The 22,837-nt window shown below is 49.4% G+C and overlaps 2 non-coding genes across 2 annotated transcripts; both read right to left on the bottom strand.

The window, feature by feature from the left end:
* Positions 1 to 298: 298 nt before the first annotated feature.
* Positions 299 to 370, bottom strand: TRNAE-UUC. The gene has a single exon. It is a non-coding gene; the product is annotated as a tRNA-Glu (tRNA).
* A 5,661-nt stretch (positions 371 to 6,031) lies between these two features.
* TRNAT-UGU lies at positions 6,032 to 6,105 on the bottom strand. Its single transcript has one exon. It is a non-coding gene; the product is annotated as a tRNA-Thr (tRNA).
* Positions 6,106 to 22,837: the final 16,732 nt, after the last annotated feature.

The following is a 22,837-nucleotide window of genomic DNA, read 5'->3' as shown; positions in this document are numbered from 1 at the left end:
TGGGATTTAACAAATTGTCTTCCATGGAGCAGGGCCAGATCCAGCGTTTTTGCCGCCCCAAGCAGAGAGGGAAAAAAAAAGCTGCAATCAGCAGCAAGTCCTTCCCTCCAAGAGGGCCAAACTGCTGCTGAAGCCTCCCCTTTCCATTGGTCGCCCCAGGCACCTGCTTGCTGCTGTGGTGCCTGAAGTCAGCCCTGCCATGGAGACAGTGGGAAGATGGGGGAATCAGGAAAATACCATGGATTCGTTTACATTGCAAGTGAAGAATAACTGAAGCATTTCTGGTTTAAAGTCACTTTTCCCTGACTGGGAATTGAACCCAGGCCTTGGCAGTGAAAGTACCAAATCCTAACCACTAGACCACCAGGGAGCTGATGTTGTTTTTCTTCTCTCTTATGCTACACTTTCTTAGGCTACTTTCTATCCACTTTCTGAAACTGCTCCATTGTCCATTCCCTGAGGGGCTGGGAGCAGAAAGTGCAGGAATCCCTGTACTCAGGGTCACAACCTGAGCCCAACCCAAGCCACTGAAACAAACTCAAATCATGCTTCCTCCAGCAGGATCACAGAGACACACAAAAAACCCCATGAGGAACAATCTTCCTCTGCCTTCATTTAACCCATTGCAACCCTCTCAGCAGCCGACTCTTGCAGGAAGGACACTGATTTGATAGGAGCTCTGGCATAGAGACCAAGGGAGGGGTGTTGCTCCCCCTGAGTGTGAGCTGATCACATTCTGATTCCATGTAACGGGGCTCTGAGCTTTGCCATCTTGTGAGTTCTGAGTGCTGACCCCCCTGGACCCTTCTGCTAGGAGCATGGTGATTGCACAACAGCTGCAAGCCCTTTTCCCGTCTCCTTGTCCTCCTCGGCTTCCCCAGATCTTCCCCACAAATGGTTCTATCAGGCGCTGGAGGGATCTAAGGACCTGCAGGTTTCCCTCACCCACCTCTTAAGGCAAACAGTGATTCCCTTCTCTGACACTCCTGGGTCAGGCTTCTTTTGAGTTTTTCCTCAGGGGACCTGATTCCCTGTGAAAATGTGTGTGTGGGGAACTGGCTTGTCTACCCCCTCTCTGGGAGCTGAGAAGCTTTTTCAGACTCTCCCCCACTAGATGAGTCCAACAGCACCTCCCACTGGTGGGAGAATCCTAAATGCCACCCTCCCCGCTGGTTACTCTGACCAGATGATGGCGACAGCATGTTAAATCAACCCCAGCTCTCTGGGCTAGAGAGCAGCATCTAACCAGCCTTGTGACAGCTCCGGTTTGCTCGCTGGAGACATAATGAACCAGGAAAGAAGGCAAATGTCAGACAGGGAACCTCAGCTCCGCAAATAAATGCCCTCAGGGCTCCTTCTACACTGCGACTGGGCACTTGACTGACTTCAAATCTGGCCAGCCCAGTTGGTAAAGCATGAGACTCTTAATCCTGCCAGCATGAGCTTAAGCCCCATATTGGGCAGCAGCAACAGCTCTTAGGTGTCACTCTTATGCTTATAGTCACAGCCCAAAATGAAATAAATTCTCTGTCCGCTCTACAATCTAAGGCAGATCAGGTTCCTTCCTCTCTGAGCTTCAGTAAAACATGAAGTAAGAACAAATAGAATTTTCTCCTCTTCCATTCTACCCCAGGCAAGAAGAGGGGATAATAACCATTTAATGGATTACTGCAGAGAGAAAAGTTTGGTCTTTATAAATAGGACAATGATCAATTGTTCTCCATGTCCACTGACGGTAGGACAAGAAGTAATGGGCTTAATCTGCAGCCAGGGAGTTTCTCGTTAGATGTTGGGAACAGCTTTCTAACTCTGAGTGTAGTTAAGCTCTGGAAGAGGCTCCCAAGGGAGTCTGTGGAGTCTCTGTCCTCAGAGGTTTTTAAGAACAGGTTGACCAAACCTCTGTCAAGGATACTCTCCATATACTTGGTCCCATAGACAACCTGCTCTGGCTCTGGTTCCCTCCTTCTGCTCCATGCCTGGGCCGGCTGCTGTGGGCACTTGATCCCACATGGCCCTGACGTATCGTCTCTGCTTGGCCCTGCCTCAGCAGACAGGGCTGGATTTCATGACCTCTCCTGGGCCCTTGCAGCCGTACAGCTCTGTAATTCGATGCCATCGCAATATAATATAAACAACAACAAAAGTGGAAACACCCCAATCTAACATCTAACAATTCAGCATGAACTGACATTTCACAGCACAAAGTGACAATACGTAGGAGTGCAAAGCCCGACAATTCAGCACCACCCAAATGAACGCCCCATGGGGCAAAATGACACACTGCAAAAGAGCTCAGCTCAAACCAATGCAACACAAGCCAGTGCAAAAGGGCACCAAGAACTTATGTTTTTTGGATGAGTCAAGAAAAGGGAGTAGCATTGTCCCCCTCGGGCAGCCCCTGTTCAATTCCAGGTCAGAAAGCAAAACTCTTCTGCAAGAATATCCAAAAAATGTTGTGTTTCACTTCACTTCATAAGTACAGTTATGTGGCAATTAAATGATGACTCTAAAGTTTCATAAAAGTGTGGGAAATACGGACGTATCTGAGAAAATGGCTTGGAATAAAGGAATTAAAAAAGTGATCAGTCGAGAGAACAGGCCCTGTTTCCCCCTGGTTTGGAGCTTCTCTCACAACTACTGGAATAGCAAAGCCAAGCAAATGGGGTTCTATTGTTGCAAAGGAGATTGAAGTGAGGCCATTTTCTCCAGATAGAATTAAATGGTAAAATGTCAGGAGTGGGATTTGAAACCACATCTCTATGCAGAGACCAGAACACCCAAGGGACTGGAAAAAAATGAGCCTTATAACTAGCACTTTAGATCAGTCCACCATCCTGATACTACAAATAATATGATTTATGAACCCTAGTTTTCATTAATAGTTGATGAACTCTTTAGGGAGGTCGAGACGGCACATCTCTTTCAACTCCTAGAGACCTTCTACAGCACAGCTGATTTTTAGACACACTCACCCGGACCTAAAGTTACATGTTTCCTGCTCCATGAGTTCTGCGGTGTTGTAATCTCCCTGCTCATGTTTTAAGTGAACAAAAGGTGGGTGCTGGCATTCTGAGACAGTAATGGTGAACCTCAAAATCCTGCCCTGGGGGCCAGACAGTTAAGCAACCAGCACCCACAACCTCTACCATGACAGCATCCTGTCTGGGAACAACTCACAGGTCAATAGCTGGGGTGTGAAATCCCCATTTCTGTGTTGTTCTATCACTGTAGTCCCCACTTTCCTATTGCTTGTCTGTATAATCTCTGTCCGGTTCTGTGATTGTTTCTGTCTGCTGTATAATTAAATTGTTGGGTGTAAACCAATTAAGGTGGTGGGGTATAATTGGTTAGATAATCATCTTATAATATGTTAGGATTGGTTAGTTACATTTCAGTAAAATGCTTGGTTAAGGTCTAGCTAAGCCGAACTCCAGTTTTACTATATAGTCTGCAGTCAATCAGGAAGTAAGGGGGGGAATGGGAATGGAGGTAGGGGAATTGGAATTATGTTTTGCTAAGGGGGGGGGAATAGAAACAGCGAAGGGGAACAGGGACACAGGCAAGGCTCTGTGGTGTCAGAGCTGGGAAGGGGGACACTGAGGAAGGAAATTGGAATCATTGCTTCCTGGAAGTTTACCCCAATATACAGTGAATTGTTTGCACCTTTGAGCTTCGTGCATTTCTGCTCTCTGGTCACGCGAGAAGGACCAGGGAATGGGAGGGTGATGGGATAAACCTTCTAACAAGTATGTCTTTCAGGGTGTGAAAAACCCCAGAACCAGTATAATTAAGCTGACCTAAGCCATGGTTAGATAGTGCTAAATGAAAGGAAAGATTGTTCTGTCAATGTAGCTATTACAGGGATGGAAAACCCCTCCCCTCTCTGTAGCAACTGTCTACTCCACAGTGCTACAGGAGTATTTTAAGTGTGGACAGCCTCAGAGTGAGACCAGATCTTGCTCCATGCATGCTCAGGCACTAAGACAACAGCAATGACAACACACTAATGCATCCGTAGTTGGCAGGATTAAAACCTGCGTGGGGAGACCCCAACAGTAGCATAAACAAAGAGCCGAGCCAATATCTCCCTGGCAGAGATGCAGGTGGCCATTTCCCCTCTGTCTGACCATCGCCATTGCAAGAGAGAAGGGTTCACTGGAATCGAATGCCCTGGCTCAGACAAGAGACACAGGGAGGTTTTGCTGTTCATGGATCTGTGCAAATGAAATTGTGTCTCTGTGTGAAATTGAGGCGGGAAATGAAACGTCCACATGGTCGCCTAATGCCCTAAGGAATGTGGGTGAGGGACTCTGGCTGAGAAATTATTTAACAGGAATTTGTGTCAATGTATTGCCCTGATTAAAAGCTATGGCTAAAAGGCAGTCACATTGTTAGTCTATAAGGTGCCACAGGATTCTTTGCTGCTTCTACTGTTGTTAATAGTTGAACCTGCGTGGAGACACCTGAGTGGGTATCAAGTCCATTGCCTTAACTAGGGATAGTCGATTATTTTATCAAGATCCAAATTTCTTGGTCAAGGTCCAGTCAATGTCTAGACACCAGAGAAAATAATACACTGATGATAATAAGAAGTATATAGAAACATTTTGCAGTCACTACGGGCATAACTATGATGATTGTTTCGTGTTTCACTCTTAATATCTGGCACCACCACTGCCTTTCCCTTTAGTCTTGTAGTTAACAAAGGGTAAAACTAAACATCACTTCAGATACAAGGGAGTGTTTGTGTTCATTCCTGCGAGCTACACAGGGGTTTGATGTAGCTGCTTTCAGTCCTCTGGCTCTGCTGGAATAAGTAACATTTCAGGGTGTTACTGAACTGAAGGAGGGAGATCACTTTTTGACAGGTTACGCCTCCTCTTAAGGGTGTTTGTCTGGCTGGCAGCCCTGGTTCCCAGGTCTCTCCTGAGGGAAGAAAGTTTCTGTGCAAAATACCAAAACTTTTAACAGAGAGGAGGGAAAGGCCATGGCCACATGATGGGGCCAGTATGTACCACAACATGGTTCTTCTATGTGGGATGACTCTGAACACTGACTGATCTCCACTCCCTTGTGTTTGAAGAGATGTTTAGTTGTGCACTTGGGAACCTATAAGGCTGAAGCAATTTTATGGATGGTGACACTACGATTGAAGGGTTATTTAATTTTGTAAAAATTGTTAAAAACACTTAGCTTAAACTGGAATTGCCTGTCATTAAAGGCTGGTTTCCCCACGTCAGTTCCATAAGCTCTGCTAAAAACACCCTGGCTTCTCTCCTGCCTCGGTGGGAACTGGAGGGAATTGTCCCCTGCTGCCCTTGGCTCCAGGCTGGTTTTTCTGGGGAGGGGACGTGGAATTGATTTGTTTGCTGTTGAGAAGGGAGCCAGGCCAGTTCTCAGGGAATGAGAACTCCCAGCATCTTCCCAGCCCAGCCCAGCCCAGCCCAGGCTGCTGCCCTGTCCCAGCCTCTGTTCCCCTGGGGACCCTGTGTGTTTGACTCTAGAGCAGGCCGGGAGCAGCAGCTGAGGCAGAGGACAGCCTGGGCCGGGGAGATAAGAAGGAGTTTAGCAAGCAAAAAAGGTAAAATGGCAGGGGAGTATTACCTTGGACTCGACGGCATTTCTCCACTGGTCTGTCTGCTTTGGGGCAGGGACAATAACACGTCCTGCTGCATTCGTTATTTCAAAGGGCGGTTTAGGATTTTCATTCTCACACACGGTGCACAAAGCAGGACTCATCCTTTGGCGTAAACTAAACAAGCTGCTCACAGATTCTGGCAGCCACAATGAGCATTTGGGTGAGAGCTCAGACCTGCCCCTGTCCCAGAGGGAGGGGGTCATCTGTGTGGGGACTGGACCACTGACCTATCTGCTCTTAACTCCCAAACTTTCAGTAACTCTATTATCAGTGCCTGTGAGTGTAATTTAAACTATAAGAAAAACCACACTGGGCCAGACCAAAGGCCTCTCTAGCTCTGAATCTTGTCTTCTGACAGTAGCCAATAGCAGGTGCCTCAACAACCAGTCAACAAGGCACCACTGGGACTTGAACCCAGGATCTCCTGTTTACAAAACAGATGCTTTAGCCAGCTAAGCCATGGTGCCCCTGGGTAACTATAACATACTCTCTACCCACACCTGACTCCCTACCATCGCCACCAGGGCCTGACAAGCTTTGCTTGTGTTTGGATTCTTCAAAGCAGAGGAGCAGGTGACATTTCTCTTACAAGTTGTGTGTGAGTGAATCTTTAGCCAGGTTTGCACTACAAAGTTGTTTCAGCAGAATTATATTGCTCTGGTGTGTGAAAAACACACAACGCTACCTCGGTCGGCAGCTTGTGGCTGGTGCACACACTGCAATGCCACATCTGGCGACAAAACTGCCCTGTTTTGCTGACAAAATAAAACGACTTCGATGAGAGGTCTAGAGCTTTTTGCAGCAAACTTAAAGTGACAGAGTAAACGCTGCTGTTCATTATATCACCATAACTGGCCTCCTCCAGTATCCCACAATGCCCACCGTGAACTCGCCTGCCCTGCATTCCTGCTACAAAGCCATGGGCCCCTCCCCTTTCATCGCTCTGGGAAGTTCTGACAGCTGAACCTGCTGCTCTGCTCCGGCAGCCAGGAGCAAATCACTGCCATGGATGCTGCTCTCTCCCGCCCTGCGAACACAGAGCAGGTGGCGGGAGCTTCCTTACAGTGTAGGGAGGCCACTGGCATCCGAACTGTGACACGTCCAGGACACCTCTTCCCTCCAGGAGGCTCTTACCTTCTAAACAGGGACGGCTGTTTTCTAGTAAAATCAGGAAAAGGGAAGGAGAAAACTCGAAAGAGGTTCCTCCTGGCACTCACGTACGTGAACCCGAATACTCTCTCAGTCCTCAAAGAGAGACCTGGAGAAGGAGACTTGCTGAAGCAAAGCCACAGGGGTCTGTGAGGTTTCCCTGGCCCCTCGCCCCTGTCCTGCCTGGCTGATGTCAGCATCTCTCTGTGAGGTCACCACCTCCCCACCACCTTTGGCCAATAGTCTGAGGTCCTGCAAAAGGCCTTTGTGATGTCACTGCCACACCCCTCCCTTGCTGTGCTAATGTCCTGCCCCTGCCCAGGCACTTTGGAGGTTTGAGCTACTCCCTGTGGATCACCCCACTCAAGGAGCGTTCGTTCTAGGAAGCAAGCCGGCTAGACAGGAAAACATCAGATGCTGCTCCCAATGCTACACACAGTTTTTCAGAAATTAGTCAACCTTATGGCCAGAAGAGACCATTAGAGCATCTAATCTGACCCCCTGCACATCACAGGCCTCCTGTATGACACAATAGCTACTTTTGGGGCAAACACATTCCAGAAAGGCATCTAGTTTTCATTTAATGACATCAGGAGATGGAGAATCCACCATTTTCCTTGGTAGCTTGTTCCTGTGGTGAATCATCCTCGCTCTTGAATTTTTTTTGCCTTTTTGTAATATGAATTTGTCTCTTTTCACATTCCAGCCATTGGGTCTTGTTATGCCTTTCTCTGCTAGATTCAAGAACCCTTTAATACCCAATATTTTCTCTCCATTAAGGCCCTTCAACACTTCAATTAAGTCACTTTTCAATCTTCTTTTGGTAAGCGAAACAGGCATTTTTCTCCAGCCCTCACAACATTTGGTGGCTCTTTGCTGCCCCAGCTCCAATTTCACAACGTCTTTTCTAAATGAGGACACCAGAACTGGAGGCAGTATTCCAGTATCAGTCTCACTGATGCCGTGTCACCTACTGTGACGTTATTGACATAATCTGTAACTGTATAGATCACCGTTGCGACCACTGTTCTATATTTGCAGCCAATATGGTAGAAAGGTTGTTGTGTAAGGGGTCTATGGAGAGGTTCTGATTGGCTGATTATAATTATGGAACAATGGGATAGAGAAACCTGCATCACTGAAAGTGCAGCCATGAAGAAACCGCACATCAGCCTTGCCTAGCCGGCAAGAATCAAACCTCCACAGAAAAAACCCTATGGTGTTATAGCCCAGCTCCCTAAGCCCTCAGCCACAACCACTTAACTCAGGAGTCTTTCTACACTATGGCTCTGTTCTCACTGAAGGGTCATTTCCAATTGCTCAGACCAGCTTCCCAGCACACTCACTGCTGTGCAGCTCTGTACGTGTGGTCATGGCTGAACAGCAAGAATTCCTGCCCTTTTCCCTACTGGCTGGAGCATGGCTAGAGTGTGTTTGTGGTTAATGATGTTGTTGTAGATTGTTCATTCCCTGCCTTGGCAATTCAGACAGTCCCTTTTCCCATCATATCACCAGCACCTCTGTGAGTCCAATAGCAGGGCAGGTTTTCTCTGGGCACTGAGATTTTTCAGGGAGTTGGTGGCTCCTTTCTTTCCTCACCCTGGAGTAAACTCATCTTTTTATTCTATCCTTGACGACTCATGGAATAACAACAGCAGTATGAAGAGGAGAGAAAATATCTCACTGCCGGGGGGCGGGGGGTGAAGGTGGCCACGTCCCCTCTGTCTGACCATTGCCATTGCAGGAGAGAAGGTTTCAATGGAATAAAATGCCCTGGCTCAGACAAGAGACACAGGGAGGTTTTGCTGTTCGTGGATCCATGCAAAGGAAATTGTGTCTCTGTGTGAAAATGGGGAGGGAAATGAAACGCCCACATGGTGGTGTCTAAGGCAGAAGGGACCCCTATAGGATTAGAACAGGATACGTTCTCAAGCAGCATGTTTCTTACTTTGCCCATCTGTCAATTTTGATTATTATCGATGGAAATATTTTGCCATTGGGTCGTGTGTTTCCACAGAAATTGACATTTACCAACAAACACGTAATTCTTCCAGTCCTGCCGAGTCTGCCCTTGGTGAGTTTAGAGGGACACATTCCCCCTTCCCACTCCCCATGCCAGGCCTGGGCTCTCCATGCTGCCCACTTCCCACACTGCTGGGATCCTTCCCTGATCTCCCCTCAGAGCTCTGCCCCCCACTCCCACTTCTGGGATCCCCTCCCAACACTGTCTAATGCCCTGTTTCCAGGATCCCTCCTCATTCCCTTCCTCCCCTCTGAGCAAAAACTCTGCATTATTCCCACACTGGGAATTAAACCCAGGCTGTTTGGGTGAAAACCAGGAATCCTGACCACTAGACCCTATGGGACTGGGATTGCAATGTTGGTCTGTTAAAACCCTCAGAAGAGCAGCAGCGCCACCCAGTGGTGGTTGCACAAAGGGCTGCATTAACCCTTCAGGTGCTGAGGTTTCCCTCTCTCCATTTCCAGTGCCTGTGATCAGGAAACAGACATCAGGGCTCCCAGGTGCTGCATAGACCATGACTGAGATCGGGACCCCATATTGCGCTAGGTGCTGTACAAACCCTGGCCAACACTGGGACACCCAGGGGGTTCCCCTCAATTTCTCTGAGCCTCTGCTGCCCAACTTCTTCTGACTCCCTCCCCGGCTCCCAAAAACCCACCTTTCCAAACAGTCCTTTCCCTGCCCCCTAATTTTGCTTTCACACCCTGGGACCATCTCCTCTCTTTGTCTCTCCCCGCCCCCAGGTAAAGCAGAGAGGGAGGCAACTTCAGCCACTGGAGACAGCCCCAGCGAGGGCTGCAGCCCGCCCCGAGGGGGGGAGTGTTTGCAGACACAGGAAGGGAGCAGCTGGGAGCTGGGGGTGCTCGGAAGAAGGAGCCAGGAGAACAAAGCCCAGTGATGGGACATTGGGCAGCTCCTGGGGACGGGGCAGCTCCTGGGGGCGGGGCTCTGGCACAGCCCGAGGGCGGGCAGCTCCTGGGGCGGGGCTGTGGCACAGCCGGGGGGCGGGGCAGCTCCTGGGGGGGGGGCTCGGGCACTGCCGGGGGGGGGGGCTGCTCCTGGGGGGGGGGCTCTGGCACAGCCCGGAGGTGGGGCAGCTCCTGGGGGCGGGGCTATGGCACAGAGCAGGGCGGGGCAGCTTCTGGTAAAAAGGAGACGTTCAGTGCAAAGCACTTCTAGGCAACACTTTCCCCTGGAACCATTTTACAAACGCTATTCGGTTGCATTGCTGGCCATAAGACTAATCTGTGTGTGTGAAAATTGATAAATATGAGAAATTTTTTCCAGTTCTTTGCTAGGCACAGTTTTCTCTGAGAATCGTCTTTCACAAGCCAATAGCATCCCCTGCTGGACAATTGGTAGAGATTCCTTTCGTGAACATTGCTAAACATGAGCCCGTCATTACAGGTCACTGATAGGTACGAATTTCTCTTTGAAATAGGCACAAAATAGCATTCGGTTGCAATGTTAAGCCTTTTGTTAGAGCTCCTTCCGTGAAAATAGCAAGCCATGACCCTTTCGAGCCTTATCTCTGCGAGCGAGGAAAGTCTAATGGAATCATCCTCCTTCTGCAATTCTCATGGACTGCTGAGAATGTGGCAGTTATACGTTGTGAAAACAGCGATACATGAGAAATACACTGCGGATTATTGGGAAGCACGAATTCCTCCTGCTCCCATCCTAAAATTGATATTCGGATGCAAAGCTAGCAACTTGACCAAGATACGCTGTGAAAACAGCTATACCTGAGCAATTCATTCGAAGTCACTCGTAGGCACGAATTTCTCCTAGAAATACGCTAAAAAGGGAATTAGTTTCCACTGCTGGCCCCTTGGAAGAGCTCCGTTTGTGAAAATTCCTATAAAGGAGAAGTTCAGTGTAACCACTGCTAGGCAACACTTTCTCCTAGAGCAATCTTACAAATGCTATTCCGACGCATGACTGGCAATTTGGCAGAGATACGTTTGGGAAAACAGCGAAATGTGAGACATTCATTGCGGATTATTGGTATTCATGAATTTCTCCTGATACCATCCTAAAATTGCTATTAAGATGCACTTTTGACAATTTGACAGAGGTACGATTTGAGCGAAGGTTTCAAAGCAGCTAAACATGAGAAAAAATTCCACACCATTGTTAAGAACGAATTCCTCCTGTTCCCATCCTAAACTTCTTATTCGGATGCACAGCAACAACATGACCGAGATACGCTGTGAAAACAGCTACACATGAGCAATTCATTCCAAATCTTTCGTAGGCACGAATTGCTCCTGGAACCACCCTAAAAATGCTATTCGATTACACTCCTGCCCATTTGGCAGAGATCCGTTTGTGAAAATAGCTAAACATCAGGTATTCATTCAAGACATTAACTAGGCACTTGAAAGAGCTAATGAAGAATTATTAAGCCCACATCAGTGCTAGACACGACTTTCCCCTTGAACCAACATCCAATTGCTATTTGAAAGCACTGCTGGCTATTTGGCAGAGTTCCTTTCGTGAAAATTGCTAAAAAGGAGACGTTCAGTGCAAAGCACTTCTAGGCTACACTTTCCCCTGGAACCATTTTACAAACGCTATTCGGTTGCATTGCTGGCCATAAGACTAATCTGTGTGTGTGAAAATTGATAAATATGAGAAATTTTTTCCAGTTCTTTGCTAGGCACAGTTTTCTCTGAGAATCGTCGTTCACAAGCCAATAGCATCCCCTGCTGGACAATTGGTAGAGATTCCTTTCGTGAACATTGCTAAACATGACCCATTCATTACAGGTCACTGATAGGTAGGAATATGCACAAAATAGCATTCGGTTGCACTGTTAAGCCTTTTGTTAGAGCTCCTTCCGTGAAAATAGCAAGACATGACCCTTTCGAGCCTTATCTCTGCGAGCGAGGAAAATCTTAAGGAATCGTCCTCCTTCTGCAATTCTGATGCACTGCTGAGAATTTGGCAGTCATACGTTGTGAAAACAGCGAAACATGGGAAATACACTGCGGATTATTGGGAAGCACGAATTCCTCCTGCTCCCATCCTAAAATTGATATTCGGATGCACAGCTAGCAACTTGACCAAGATACGCTGTGAAAACAGCTATACCTGAGCAATTCATTCGAAATCACTCGTAGGCACGAATTTCTCCTGGAAGCATGCTAAAAATGCTTTTCGGTTCCACTGCTGGCCATTTGGAAGAGCTCCGTTTGTGAAAATTCCTAAAAAGGAGACGTTCAGTGCAAACCACTGCTAGGCAACACTTTCTCCTAGACCCATCTTACAAATGCTATTCCGATGAATTGCTGGCAATTTGGCAGAGATCCGTTTGGGAAAACACCGAAATGTGAGAAATTCATTGCGGATTATTGGTATTCATGAATTTCTCCTGGTACCATCCTAAAATTGCTATTAGGATGCACTGCTCTCAATTTGACAGAGGTACGATTTGAGCGAAGGTTTCAAAGCAGCTAAACATGAGAAAAAAATGCCACACCATTGTTAAGCACGAATTCCTCCTGTTACCATCCAAAACTTCCTATTTGTATGCACAGCAACAACATGACCGAGATACGCTGTGAAAACAGTTAGACATGAGCAATTCATTCCAAATCTTTCGTAGGCACGAATTGCTCCTGGAACCACCCTAAAAATGCTATTCGATTACAATCCTGCCCATTTGGCAGAGATCCGTTTGTGAAAATAGCTAAAGATCAGGTATTCATTCAAGAAGTTAACTAGGCACTTGAAAAGAGCTAAAGAAGAATTTTTAAGCCCACATCAGTGCTAGACACGACTTTCCCCTTGGACCAACCTCCAATTGCTATTCGAAAGCACTGGTGGCTATTTGGCAGAGTTCCTTTCGTGAAAATTGCTAAAAAGGAGACGTTCAGTGCAAAGCACTGCTAGGCAACACTTTCTCCTGGAACCATTTTACAAATGCTATTCGGTTGCATTGCTGGCCATAAGACTAGTCTGTGTTTGTGAAAATTGATACATGAGAAATTCATGCAGGTTCATTGCAAGGCACAGTTTTCTCTGAGAATCGTCTTTCACACGCTAATAGCATCCCCTGCTGGACAATTGGTAGAGATTCCTTTCGTGAACATTGCTAAACATGAAAACAGCGAAACATGAGAAATACACTGCGGATTATTGGGAAGCACGAATTCCTCCTGCTCCCATGCTAAAATTGATATTCGGATGCACAGCTAGCAACTTGACCAAGATACAATTATCACTCACATCGCTAGATGGCAGCAGCGTACCAGAAATGAGCTCCGGCGCATAGCTGGCTTCTAGTAGAAATTGCTCTGTTTTGCCGCTGGGTGATAGCGTCGCCTCGGCGGTTCCACACGTCTGTCCCTGCTGTGGGCTTTGTAACTGATTGGGGTTCCTTGCCTTCGAAGAATGGATACATTCCCATTCTCCTAGGTACGCTAGCTCCTTCCCATCTGCTCCGTCCCAATGATTTCGTTGCCAGTCAAATATCCAATCCTGTATGCCTTTCACGCAAAAATCACTGTCTGCATAGATATAGCTTGGTCCGGGAAAGCGTCAATATCATTTTAAAACATGATATACGACATGAAGCTCTGCATGTTGCGCTGAGCCATGCTCTAAATGCCCTTGATTCACTTCCTTCCATAGGTTTATGGCAGCATATTTACTATACCGTTTCTCCTTAATTACTACTGAGCTGCCATCAGTAAACCAGATCTGTTTCTCCTGTCCTTAAGGAGGGTGCCTCTACCAGTGCAAGTTTTTGTTCTAAAGTAACCTCAGACATTCATGCTTAGTTCCTTTTTCAATTAAAGTGTGAGTCAATAAATCGGGCTTAGATACGGTTTTGGTAACGACCGCTATATTGATCGGAATGAGTGTTCATTGAGCCCACAGGTGTATTGGTGACCCTGCTTCCTATCAGTTTGTCAGAGAAGCTATAGTTGAGTGGGGTATGAGTACTTTGAATTGTGATCAGGGCTGTGCTCCTGAGCGAGTCAAAAGACTGGATTGCCCAAACAGCTGATAAACATTCAGGCTCACAAGGATCAAAATTTAACTCAGCACCTTGAAGTTTTTTTACATTCATATGCTACTGGCACTAGTTTGCCTGCCTCGTTATTTTGCAAGAGAGTAGCTGCTAAGGCAACCTCAGGGCTTTGACTCATCGGGGAAATTTAACGCCCCAGTCACACACACAGCCCCCTCCAACCCTGGGAGAACAGCTGTACCTCCAGCGTCCTGCCCCAGTCACACACACATCCCGAGCTTAGGAGAACAGCTGAGATTTGCGTGTTTTATTTTATTTTACTTGGTAATTTGCTTTGTTCTGTCTGCTCCTACTTGGAACCACTTAAATCCTACTAGCTGTATTTAATAAAATCACTTTTTACTTATTAATTAACCCAGAGTATGTCGGGGGGCAAGCAGCTGTGCATATCTCTCTATCAGTGTTATAGCAGGTGAACAATTTATGTTTACCCTGTATAAGCTTTAGACAGGGTAAAATGGATATATTTGGGGTTTAGAACCCATTGGGAGACTTCTGAGTGTTAAAGACAGGAACATTTCCGTAAGTTGCTTTCAGGTTAAGTCTGCAGCTTTGGGGCATGCGGTTCAGACCCTGGGTCTGTGCTGGAGCAGATGGGCATGTCTGGCTCAACAAGACAGGGTGCTGGAGTAGTCTTGGTACAACAGGTGGCAGTGCCCAGTGGTGTTTCTGTGATCCAAGCCATCACGCCCCTCAAGGCCTGCTCAGCTGGTGGGGGGAGGGAGGTGAGGAGATCAGCGAGCGACAGGGTGGGGAAGGTGGGGAGGGAAGAGAAGGAGCAGGAGCTGTGCTTTCATAGATGAGGTGCAGCAGGGGGCAGGGAAGTTCCACTGCTCAGCATCCAGTTTTCCCAAATTAGAAAGTTAGCCACCCTATGCAGCTGGTAGCTCTGACATGAGGGGAGTGGGGGGGCTGAGAACGGCAGCTTCTGGTCAGGCGCCGAGCTCTGGAGGCCATTGACAGCACCAGTAAAGTGTCTCCCTAACATTTTACCTTTGCGCTGGGATGGGTGGATACAGGAAGGTTGAGGCAAATTTAGGGGTGGCTATAGCTCTTTCAAGTCCCCCTCTAACGCTGCCACTCATCTCAGAGAGAGTAACAGTCCTCAGCTCCCAGCTGATCTTGCCTGACATATGTCTCAAAGCCAGGCTGTCCTACCGCTCAGTCTCAGGACAGAGCTGAAGTGATTCTCCACCAGGTCTCCCTTGCAGGAAACACAACCCAAGAACATCAAGCGAGTGGCAGGGAATGTAAAGGTAGTTGGCTCCGGTGATTGCTAGTCCCCAAGGCAGTCATGGCTATAGGTAAGAGGCACCAGGCTGCTCCCACATCCAAAATGATCACATTCTATTGTCCTTTCCCCTTGCCTTTATCCCACAGAGATCTCCCCTAACCAGAATGCACACATCCGCTGAAGCAAGGTAGAGAGCAGGGCTAGCATGCCGTGACCAGGAACTCTTGCCCAGTGATGTGGAAGAGGTGAGGGCTGAGTATCTTTGGTTACATGCCTCTGGAAAGTTGGATGTCTAGATTGCGCAGGTCCATTTCTTCCAGATCCTCTTCCTGGGGCCGAGACTCTTGCCCTGCTCCGCTCCACTGGCCTGAGGAGTCTTCTGCAAGCCCAGGAAATAACCCAAGAAAGAGTCTTCGGTTCCCAAAGCTCTACTGAGGCGTGAGCTCTTGCTCTCCCTGCCTCCCGCTCGCATCTGCTCTGCATCACCCCCAGTGAATGAACAGAAATGGATTCAACACCTATGGATCAATAGGCTGGTTACACCCATTTCCGCATCACTCTAGCACTCAGTACCACAGTAGGAGTCTCTTGCACTCCTCCCACATCTCCTCTCTTGCAGGCTTTTGAGACCAAGCCTGTTGGGATGCACACCTGCCCAGATGTGACCAGATTCAGTCATATTCCTACATACAAATGGTTAACCTTGTCTAAAGACCAAAAATACTTCATACATTTCAAACAGTAATTATCCCACATGTAACTGGTGTCCAAGCGGGGCTTAAAACAGGTCTTTGCATTAAAAAGGTTGTCCAAAAATTGTGTAATTGTAAACATTAGAGAGATTGGTTAGTGCTTAAAAACAAGTTCAACTTGAAATGAATTTTATAAACAATTTATTAATAATTTGGAGCATCCTTGGAAGTTTTATTACTGGGGGCACGACTAATTAACAATCAAACCTAGGGTCTTCACTTTAAAGTGTTAGTTTCCACATTATTCTGAATAATGAGGATTTTCAGCCACATATTTCTATATTTACTATGAAATAAGCAATGATTGTCCTTATTGGAGCATTTGTGAGCTTTGCTTTAGGGTTAAAGCTATTGAAAAAGAAAAGCAAACAGGGTGAGGCAGTGAAGTAGCTGCCTACTCTGTAACGCGTCCATCACATACACTTGCTGGTAAATCGCCACTGGAAAAACACTCTCTTTCCCAATTTGGAAGTTAAGATTCTGTTAGAGTCCAACCGGAACAGTGAATGGAGGTTAAGATGCTCTGGTACTCGCTCTATTAGAGTCCAACCAGGAACAGTGAGCATAGAATCATAGAATCTCAGGGTTGGAAGGGACCTCAGGAGGTCATCTAGTCCAGCCCCCTGCTCAAAGCAGGACCAAACCCAACTAAATCATCCCAGCCAGGGCTTTGTCAAGCCTGACCTTAAAAACCTCAAAGGAAGGAGATTCCACCACCTCCCTAGGTAACCCATTCCAGTTCTTCACCACCCTACTAGTGAAAAAGGTTTTCCTAATGTCCAACCTAAACCTCCCCCTCTGCAACTTGAGACCATTACTCCTTGTTCTGTCATCTTCTACCACTGAGAACAGTCTAGATCCATCCTCTTTGGAACCCCCTTTGAGGTAGTTGAAAGCAGCTATCAAATCCCCCCTCATTCTTCTCTTCTGCAGGCTAAACAATCCCAGTTCCTTCAGCCTCTCCTCATAAGTCATGTGCTCCAGCCCCCTAATCATTTTTGTTGCCCTCCGCTGGACTCTCTCCAATTTATCCACATCCTTCTTGTAGTGTGGGGCCCAAAACTGGACACAGTACTCCAAATGAGGCCTCACCAGTGCTGAATAGAGGGGAATGATCACATCCCTCGATCTGCTGGAAATGCCCCTACTTATACAACCCAAAATGCCATTAGCCTTCTTGGCAACGAGGGCACACTGTTGACTCATATTCAGCTTTTCGTCCACCGTAACCCCTAGGTCCTTTTCTGCAGAACTGCTGCCCAGCCATTCGGTCCCTAGTCTGTAGCAGTGCATGGGATTCTTCCGTCCTAAGTGCAGGACTCTGCACTTGTCCTTGTTGAACCTCATCATATTTCTTTTGGCCCAATCCTCTAATTTGTCTAGGTCCCTCTGTATCCTATCCCTACCCTCCAGCATATCTACCACTCCTCCCAGTTTAGTGTCATCTGCAAACTTGCTAAGGGTGCAGTCCACACCATCCTCCAGATCGTTAATGAAGATATTGAACAAAACCGGCCCCAGCACCGACCCTTGGGGCACTCCACTTGATACCGGCCGCCAACTAGACATGGACCCATTGATCACTACCCGTTGAGCCCGACCATCTAGCCAGTTTTCTATCCACCTTACTGTCCATTCATCCAGCCCATACGTCTTTAACTTGCTGGCAAGAATACAGTGGGAGACTGTATCAAAGACTTTGCTCAAGTCCAGAAATAGCACATCCACTGGTTTCCCCTCATCCACAGAACCGGTTATCTCATCATAGAAGGCAATTAAGGTTAGTCAGGCATGACTTGTCCTTGGTGAATCCATGCTGACTGTTCCTGATCACTTTCCCCTCCTTTAAGTGGTTCAGAATTGATTCCTTGAGGACCTGTTCCATGATTTTTCCAGGGACTGAGGTGAGACTGTCTGGCCTGTAGTTCCCTGGATCTTCCTCCCAGAAGTAAAGTTTCCTCCCGTTCTATAACTGATGGGGTGGGGTGGCGGCAGGGACAAGGGGAATTGAGAATGAGGGGTGCCTGATGTGTTGGGGTATGGAGTTCCCTACTTCAGCTCCACAGGCTGGGTCCGGTGCCGAGCAGGGCATGGCAGGAGATGACATCTCCCATAATGCCGGGGCCCTTTCACAGCAAGGGTGTCACCTCCCCATGGTAGCACGGATTCCCAACTACTCCTCCTGCTTTCGCCTGACAACAGCACCACCCTTCACGGCACCACCTCATGGCAACTTCTGCTTCTGGACTCGCACCGGAAATGGGAAGTCCAGCTGGGCCTGGCAGTGGCTGACAGGAAATGGACACAGGCGCCACTGCCACTCCCATGGTGCCACAGGGCCCACCATGGCTGGTGGGAGATAGATAAATGTCTGTGTACCTCCCCAGCACTATGTCTCCTTTCGTGCTTGTGCGCCCCCCCCCCCTCCGTCCTGCTTAGTCTGGGTGTTCCTTACCGGAGCACACTGTGTGTCCCAGGCATGTTCTGTCTCACCTTTGGGTCCAGCCTAACAGGGATGTCTCTCCCCATCCTCCCACCAGTAACGTCTCCCCCAACGCACACAGGACAGGGAGCTGGCTGGTGCCCTTCTATAAAAGGACTGCTCTGTGCAACAGCAACCAGCCTAGTCCCCGCCCCGCAGGCTGGGAGCTTGCTGCTTCCTTCAACCGCATCACAAGTTACAAGAGGGGGCAGGAATAAAATCCCCATTGACTAAACAGGATGGGGTGAAGCATGTCACCAGGCCATAATATTCTGGATAACCCCTTGATGACCATTTTAGGATCATCCTCTCATGTGGCCTACCTGGCCTCTGGCTAGCTGTGATGACGAGAGGGGGATGTTGTCCCCCTTCCTCTGGCTCCCCTGGCGGGCAGAGCCTAGTGCTACTACCTTGGCATGTCAGCTGGGGAGCAGAGCTCTTACCTCTGCTAATCAGGGGTTAGCCCCACAGCCAGTGAGGGGATGAGGTAGGGCTCAATTGCTAGTTTTGGGCCTGGGATTGCCCACTTTACAGGCTCAAATTTGGGGGGGAGGCTGTGGTCCCCCCCAATCACGCACACCTTAAAGTAGGGAAATGTTCCTCACCTACTTATAATTGCACCCTAAATAACCTCTGGGATACTTTATTTTTGTTCTCAGAAGGTGCGCATTTATTCTTCTTACCTCCTAAGGGCTGCAAGCAGTCCAAGGGCGGCCGCACGCTGAGGAGGCCCTGCACCCCCACCATGACTCTCAGCCAGCCGGTAAAGCAGGTTTATTTAGACGACAGGAACACAGTCCAATACACGTTTTGGAGGCACAGACAACAGGATCCTCCCCAATTAGATCCATCTTGGGGTGCCAGGAGCACCACTGCCCCCTTCGGAGGTCAGAGCCCTATCTGTGCTTCCCTCCATTCCCCAGCCAGCTCCTGAAAACCCCCTCACTCCCCAGCGTCTCCTCCCCCAGGCCTTTGTTCAGCTTCCCAAGCAGAGGAGTCACCTGGCATCTAACCCCTTCCTGGGTTCTCACATTACATGCTCAGGCATCTTCCCTCAAGGCCAGTCTCCCATCTCCCAGTGCAGACCTTTCTCCCAGGCCAACACCCCCCACGCAGCATTCACAGACCACAGTGAGCAGGGGCGGCTCTAGGAATGCGGCCGCCCCAAGCAGGGCGGTGCGCCGCAGGGGGCGCGCTACCGGTCGCCGGTACCCTGACTTCGGGGGACCTCTTGCAGACGTGCCTGCGGAGGGTCCGGTGGTCCCGCGGCTCGGGTGGAGCTTCCACAGGCATACCTGCGGGAGGTCCACCGGAGCCACGAGACTAGCGCACCTCCGCAGTCATGCCTTTGGGAGGTCCACCGGAGCCACGAGACTAGCGCACCTCCGCAGTCATGCCTGCGGGAGGTCCGCTGGTCCCGCACCTCCGGTGGACCTCCCGCAGGCATGACCGCGGAAGGTCCGCCGCAGCCGCCTGCCGCCCTGCCGGGAAAATGCGCACTGGGGTCTGGAGCCGGCCCTGACAGTAAGAACAGTCCCAGTGCGTCACACTCTCATTTTCTGTCTCTGAGTGACCTTGGCACCAAGCGCCCTGCTCTTTGCTGACCTTGGCTCTTATCGTCCCAGGCTTGATGTGACCTTCCTGCTTCTTATTCTGTCAGTCACCATTTCTTTCCCCTTTCCTTTTGTCCTATTTTAAGGAGGAAATCCCTTACGCAAATAGGAGGAGGAAGCAATTGCCCTGAATGGGGAATGAAATTTACCAGGCAACCACAGAGATAGATTCTGGTCTCATTTACACTAATGTCCCAACATTGGCATCCATCGAGTTACTCCTGTTTTACACCAAACATGAGATCAGAATCAGGCCCTTTGCCTCCCCTGACACTGTTCTCCATGATTGGCCCTGCACCTTATCTTGGGATGTGGCAAGGTGGGTCAGTCCGAGAGAAAAACCACAGGGCCCAATTCATTACCTCACCTGCACCCATGAAAAAGGGGTGGAAATTGCTCCCAAATCAGAGTGGTAGGTTTTTTTTCCCATTATTAAAAAGCCCTCCCATTGGCTCTTTTGATCAGAGGCCCAACTCCCTTTCTTTTACCTATGCAGGAAGGCTTTTTTAACCCTTTACAGGTAAAAGAAGCAGAGTACAGCCACCACAGTGCTTTTTTTTACAGGATCTGAAAAATTTCTATAGTAATCAAACATATATGCCCATATTAAGCACCATAGACTGCCAAATTCCAGAGAAACAGAAAACACTCTAGACTTGTGCATGGAATCACTTTTATGTGTTATTTTAAATGCCCTTCCTGAAGTTCTTATGGTGATCTGCGAGGGAGGGGGGAAGAATTCTGAAGATAAAAGTAAATTCCAGTGCCATTTCTATGATTGTGGAACCATGGGAAGCCAGGGGCACTGAATTTATCACAGTATTTACATTACTGTTACAAATCCAAATGTTTCACCTATTTTCTAGGAATACTTCACCTTGGTTAAAAAGAACCAAGCAAAATCACGGTGCAACGGTAATACAATTAGGGCATTACCGATGCACCCAAACTTGTAGATTGTGCAAGGAATATCAGGTTGCAACCTGTATAAGTGCAGGTAACTGTGCAAAAAGGGGCTAAAACTGTTTTTCTTTAATAATTGTATTCTCTGCCATGCATTGTCAGGGATTGAAGAAAGCACATGCCCAGCTTTCATTATCTGAAGATAACCTTCCAAATGTAAACCAGTGCAGACCTGTCTTCCTGAGTCTGCAAACTGGCAGTTCCAGAGCTTCTATTCCGCCTCACAATGCTGCCAAGCACTAGCAGCTTTGGTCAGTTTCACTGCTGTTATTCAGAACCCCAGGGGTGACGGTAAAACAGAAAAATGGTGCCTCTTTCAGGAAAAGTAAGTTCAAGCAGAATCAGTTACTGGAGCTATTCACAGAGAAGCTCAATCCCCGCTTCCCTCCTCCCATGGAGTAGGAGGAGGGAGGGGATTTCTCCCTTTGGGTCTTGAAAAAACAAAGAGTGAAAAACAGGGTGCTGGGCTATGGGGGAGATCTGTGTGTGTCAGGGCACTGCGGGTCTGTGTGGGGCATTGTGCAGTTATGGTGTGGGGCTGTGGGGAAGGGCACTGGGAGGGAGGAAGGAAGGGAGGGGAAATCTGTGTGTATTGGGAAACTAGAGAGTGGGGGTTTCTGTGTGGGGTGCTGGGCAGCTGTGGTGGGGCTGTGGGCAGGGGTGTCCTGGGCGAGGTGTGTGTGCACAGCACTGTGCATTTGTGGTGGAAGAGTTGTAGGGGGGTGCTGGGCAGGGGAGCTCTGTGGCACAGCATGGGCGCACCCCAATAGGAAAGGGCACGCTGGTAGCACACGGCCAGGTGGACCAGTGTGCCTCTGGCTCCCAACGGGGTTGCGCACCTGTGTCTGTCTGTCTCCCCCCACAGCTCCACTAACGTAGCCTGATAGTTCACGCTTGCGATCTGGTCACCCTCCTGCTCCCTCCATCCTTCACTCCCGTCCCTGCGTCCCCCCAGCCCCGTCCTCTGTCCCGTCCCCTGTCTCCATCCGTCCCTGCCCCCTTCGTCCCCTCCGTCCCATCCCTGCATCCCCCCAGCCCTGTCCTCCGTCCCGTCCCGTCTCCATCCGTCCCTGCCCCCTCCGTCCCCTCCGTCCCGTCCCTGCATCCGCCGCCGCCTCCCCTCCAGCACAGGTGCGCGAGGCGCTGGGTCGCTGCCCGCGAGCGGGGGGGCGGGAGGAGGAGCCTCCCCTGCGTCGCGGACTCCTCCTCAGAGACGTCATTGCTGCGCGCTGCCAGCCAGCTGCTTTGTTTGCGTCACGGCCCATCCTTTCCCCCCTCCCTGCCCCACGTGTTCCCAGAACGTTTGTTTTGGTGGTTGCCGCGGCGACAGTGGGCGGAGCCCGGGTGACCACGCTGGTTGGGCGGGGGCAGAGGGCGGTGACGTCATAAGTGGGGCGGGCCGGCCGAACGGCGTCGCAGTTCCGAACGGATAGTGTCAGCGCTCTGGGCGCGAGCCCCCCCCGCGAGGACACCCCCCACTCCACCCCCCGCGCACCAGCGGCTCTCCGCGGCAGCGGCGCGAGCAGGGAATCCCCGGGAACCGTCTCGCGCCGCCCCCTCCTGCTGCCTCGCTGCTGTTGCTGCTGCTGCCCGGCGGCGGGACCGCGGCTGGCCCCGCCCCCCCTGCTCCGGAGGGGCCCGTCCGAGCTGTAGTTAAAGGGTTTTTGTCTTGCAACTTTTTCATATTTTTGGTGCAACTTTTTACCCCCCCCGCTTTGAGCCTCTCCCCAGCTGGACTCTCCGTCGGGCTCCCAGCCCGAGCAGCCCCTGACACTTCAATGGGGTGGGTGGTGTGTCCCCCGCTCCCGTGGCACTTGATGGATCTCGGTGGCACAGCAGCGTGGATCCGGGTCCCGAGCAGCGGCTGCGTTACAGGGCTGTCTGGTTCTCTCCCCCGTGTTGTCTGCAGGCAGCCACCCGGCCAATTTGACACGGCTCTCAG

This window comes from Mauremys reevesii, unplaced genomic scaffold (assembly GCF_016161935.1).
Source record: "Mauremys reevesii isolate NIE-2019 unplaced genomic scaffold, ASM1616193v1 Contig73, whole genome shotgun sequence".
Classification (NCBI taxonomy): Eukaryota; Metazoa; Chordata; order Testudines; family Geoemydidae; genus Mauremys; species Mauremys reevesii.
The sequence above is the reverse complement of the archived record's forward strand: the minus strand, read 5'-3'. Positions and strand labels throughout refer to the sequence as shown.